The sequence below is a fragment of the Nicotiana attenuata genome, unplaced genomic scaffold, assembly GCF_001879085.1.
Source record: "Nicotiana attenuata strain UT unplaced genomic scaffold, NIATTr2, whole genome shotgun sequence".
NCBI classification, from domain to species: domain Eukaryota; kingdom Viridiplantae; phylum Streptophyta; class Magnoliopsida; order Solanales; family Solanaceae; genus Nicotiana; species Nicotiana attenuata.
The window spans coordinates 46,937-52,248 of record NW_017672891.1 but is presented as its reverse complement, the minus strand read 5'-3'; positions in this window follow the sequence as shown (position 1 = coordinate 52,248).

Here is a 5,312-nt window from a genome sequence, read left to right as displayed (position 1 = left end):
GGACTACTTACCAGAAGATACCTTGTCTTTCAACAATGAGGACGCAGAAAGGATCAGACGGCCTAACAATGACGCACTGGTAATATCTATCCTTATGATTAATATTCAAGTTAAATGTGTGTTGGTTGATCTAGGTAGCTCGGCAAATATTATTCGATCGAGGGTCGTAGAACAACTCGGCCTCCAGGATAAAATCGTGCCTGCAACTCGAGTACTCAACAGTTTCAACATGAAAATTGAAACCACCAAAAGGGAAATCATGTTGCCAGTAAACGTGGCTGGGACTATCCAGGAGACAAAGTTCTATGTAATCGAAGGTGATATGAGATACAACGCACTGCTAGGAAGACCTTGGATTCATAATATGAGGGCAGTACCTTCGACGCTCCATTAAGTCTTGAAATTCCCAATGTCAGAAGGAATTAAAAAGGTGTACGGCGAACAACCCGCTGCCAAAGAGATGTTTGCAATCGACAAAGTAGTACCGGTATCGGCGCTTTCATCAGCAATGAAATTAGAGCCAAAGGAAAAACAAGAAGTCAAATAGCAACCGCAGGTACCGGCCTCGGCCCCATCGGAGGAGCAGGAGATCTTCGAGGATGAAGATTTTATGATACCTCGAACCTTCATGACCCTCGATGATTCTGATGCAACGAAGTCAATGGTCGAGGAGCTGGAATAAATCATATTGATTGAGCATCTTCCCGATTTAAAGGTATACCTGGGCACGGGGTTAACTCCCGAGCTCATGAAAAAAAAATTCAATTTCTTTTAAATAACATGGATTGTTTTGATTGGTCCCACCTGGATATGACAGGAATCCCACCAGAGATCACAACACATCAATTGAGCTTGGACCCGATGTTCAGACCGGTAAAACAAAAGAAAAGGCCCTAGTCCGAGGTAAAATATGAATTCATCAAGGACGAGGTAACTAAGCTTCTCAAAATAGTGTCCATCCGGGAAGTAAATTATCCCGAATGGTTAGCAAACGTAGTTGTAGTCCCCATGAAGGGGAACAAACTTCGAATGTGCGTAGTTTATAAAGTTATAAACAAACCATGTCCCAAAGACTCCTTTCCTCTGTCGAATATCGATCGCATGATTGATGCCACGGCCGGCCATAAGATCCTTAGTTTTCTCGACGCTTATTCCGGGTTCAATCAAATTCAAATGAACCCGAAGGATCAGGAAAAGACTTCATTCATCGCTAAGTATGGCGCCTACTGTTATAATGTAATGCCGTTCGGGTTAAAATATGTTGGTGCTACTTACCAACGCCTACTGAATCAAATGTTTGAAGAACAAATAGGTAAATCAATGGAAGTATATATTGATGATATGCTAGTTAAGTCTCTGCACGCAGAGGACCATTTAACACATTTGCGGGAAACTTTCAACATATTGAGAAAATACAACATGAAGCTCAATCCTGAGAAATGTGCATTAGGGGTCGGTTCGGGCAAGTTCCTCGGCTTTATGGTGTCAAATCGGGGGATCGAGATCAACCCCGATAAAATCAAGGCAATAGAAGACATCACAGTGGTGGACAATGTTAAGGTCGTACAAAGATTAACACGACGGATAGCCGCCTAAGGCCGGTTCATCTCGAGGTCTTCAGATCGAAGTCACAGGTTTTGCACACTGCTAAAAAAGAAGAACAATTTTGCTTGGACCCTGGAATGCAAACAGGCGTTGGAAGAATTAAAGAGGTATCTTTCGAGCCCACCATTGCTTCATACTCCGAAAGCGGACGAGCAAATCTACTTATATTTGGCAGTCTCGGAAGTCTCGGTAAGTGGTGTCCTAGTTCGAGAAGAGCAAGGTATACAATTTCCTGTTTACTATGTCAGTCGAACTTTAGGTGAAGCGGAGACCCGGTACCCACACTTAGAAAATTAGCGCTTGCTCTAACAAGTGCCTCTAGGAAATTAAAACCATATTTCAGCACCACCCAATTTGCGTGGTGACCACTTACCCTCTTCGTAATGTTCTTCACAAGCCCGAACTCTCGGGCCGATTGGCTAAATGGGTCGTTGAAATCAGTAGGTATGATATCGAGTATCAACCCCGAACGTCCATCAAGTCTCAAATCTTGGCAGACTTTGTGGCCGACTTTACGCCAGCCCTTGTACCCGAGGTCGAAAAGGAACTTTTGTTAAAAATGGATACATCTTCGGGGGGTGTGGAACCTTTTCACATATGGTGCTTGAAATGTGAAGGGGTTCGGGCTAGGTATCGTTTTGAAGCCGCCCAAAGGCAATACAATTAGACAATCTATCGAAACCCCTAAGTTGACTAACAATGAGGCTGCTAGTATGAGGCCATGATTGTAGGTCTCGAGCTGGCTAAAAGCTTGGGAGCAGAAGTCATCGAGGCCAAGTGTGTCACGACCCCAGTTCGCCCTCCGTGAACATGTCGTGATGGCACCTAGTCCCTACGACTAGGTAAGCCTAACAATGCGGAAGATAACCATAAATTGCGGAAGAATAATTTAAAACTGATTTAGTAAAATAAACATGTATTTAAGGTACCGCTCGGCACGTACATTAACGACTCTCGAAGCTAACAACATTCCCCAAAACCTGAAATCTCACAAATCACAATGTAAGGGATACATAAGAGGCTCTGACTCAAGAATATCTATACAAAAGGAGAAATACTGAAAGAGCTATACTTATTACAGAAAACTGGAAAGGGACTCCTCGGTCTGCGGACGTAGCAGATATACCTCGAAGTCTCTACCGATATGCCTCCTTCCAAGGCTGACAGAACTGAGCGGGAGTACCTGTATCTGCACAACAAAAATGTGCAGAAGAGTAGCATGAGCACACCACGGCGGTGCCCAGTAAGTATCAATTGCGAAGCTACAGTGTTACACTAGAACCAGCAATATCAAACTTCTCCAAAATAATCCGAAATCACCCGGAAACTCACCCGAGGCCCCGGGACCTCAACAAAAAACACCAACACATCCTAAAACATCATCCAAACTTGTTCCAATTATCAAAACACCTCAAACAACACCAAAACCATCAAATTACATTGAATTCAAGCCTAAGTTCTTCTAAAACTTCCGAAACACGCATTCGATTAAAAACCTAACCAAACCTCGTCCAAATGACCTGAAATTTTGTACACACATCCCAAATGGCATGACGGAGCTACTGCAACTTCCGGAATTCTATTTCGACCCTTGGATCAAAATCTCACTATCGGGCCGAAAACTTCAAAAATTCAAACTTCGGCATTTCAAGCTTAAATTAGCTACGGACTTCCAAAATTTATTCCGAACGCGCTCCCAACCCCGAAATCACCTAACGGAGCTAACGAACCATCGGATTTCCATTCCGAGGCCGTCTTCACACTATTCCGACTATTGACCATTTTCCAACACTTAAGCTCTCATTTAGGGACTAAGTGTCCCAAAACTCTCCGAAACTCAACACCGAACGTCGCGGCAAACCAAAATAGTAGAAATGAACTTAGGGGAAGCAGTTAATAAGGGGTCGGGGCATAAATTCTAAAAATGACCGGTCGGGTCGTTACATCCTCCCACACTTAAACATTCGTTCGTCCTCGAACGAGCATAGAGAACATACCTGAAGTCCTCAAGTCACTGAGTGCGCACTTCCAACATACACCCGCGGGTGATCCCACGTTACCCCAATCCACTTAAGCCTGATGACACCATCTCAACTGAAATTTAACCTTTCTAGCAATACCAATAGGCCTTCAAGCCAGAATTCTCACCTTCCATCCGTTTCCAAAAAGGCCCGATCCTAAATCCATATCCGGTATCAGTCTCAACCAGCTCAATACAAGCCAACACACATAGGGTATAACCACACAACATGACACATCACACATAGGCCCACAATAACATTCCTGATAGCAATACTTGCCTGAGATCAAATCCGTACCGGCCATAAGCCTCATATTCAATAGGAACTCTTTTCAAACCTCCACAACACTGGCGATGATACAATAACCACAAAAACCGCATAACAAAACACACAAATAACCAAATCTCAGCCAACACCAACGGGTACACACCCTACAAGCTAAAACTCAAGAAGCATAGAACGAAAATGATTGATTATGAGAAAGGAAACACATAAGGGAACTAAAAACAAATCAAACTAGCACAAATTCTTCTAAAACACAAATCGACAAAAACATCTAACAAGGAGGAATGGAAGCATATAAAAGACTCACAAGGATCTTATACTGATATGACTCTCACCGCAGTACACAGCCCGGTCTCAACATATCAAACCACCTGAAATCACGAAGGTCCCGCCCTCAATACTGAAACACAAGTAGGGCACACATCAGCCCATCTAGAGACTCACACTAGATCAATTCCGTCTACAATTTACAACACAGAGTGGCTCCCACACCGGTGGAGCATAGAAATCATAGCTTGTACCCAAGAATACTCAGAAATCACATCAAACCTATCGAAACGGACAACAAGAATTAACTACTAGCCTCATAACCCTCGGCAACGCTAGAAACAGACGATAGACACTGCTATCACTCATAGAACCTCTCAACAGAATAATCACGTAAACAAAGTGCAACTCATTGAAGCGCTCCCATAAATGGAACAACAAACAAGGAAACTCACCCCGATAAGCAAAATTGTGACGAACTACAGATAGTGCCCCTCTATAACAAACTGAATTCGTGCCTGGATGACATTAGCTGGCGCACCGGCCTCAAATTTACTATATGAAACACATCAACGAGCCGGGCCTCCCCCTTGTGGGCGCCCCCTACCTACCTGAATACCTCACTGGGACACACCGGTCCGAAGTCTGGGACAATCTCTCACCATGTGGCTAGTATCTCCACACTCAAAGCACCCTCTCTGCTGGCGAGGCGGTGGGAACTGTGCGATACGGGTACTCCGAGACCCATGGACACCTGAGTCACCATGCAAAGCCTGAAGCGCGAACTGAACTGGCTGACCCGCAAAACCTCTACCATGACGCACCCTGCCTCCAAAATAAGGACCAGTATATCTCACCGGTCTACGAGGCCTCCTCGCCTCCTCAAGCTCTCCCTCCTGATCTCGTCTGCTCTCTCTCTCTCATGACCCTGCCTGCCCTCTCTCTCTCTAGCATGCATACCCTCTATCCTCCTAGCAATGTTCACCACCTGCTGATACGGAATATCCATCTCCAACTCACGGGCCATGCTGGACCTGATGCTAGGAATAAGCCCCTCAATGAACCGGCGAACCTTCTCGCGAACAGTAGAAACCAAGGCTGAGGCATGTCTAGCCAAACTGGTGTAACGGACAG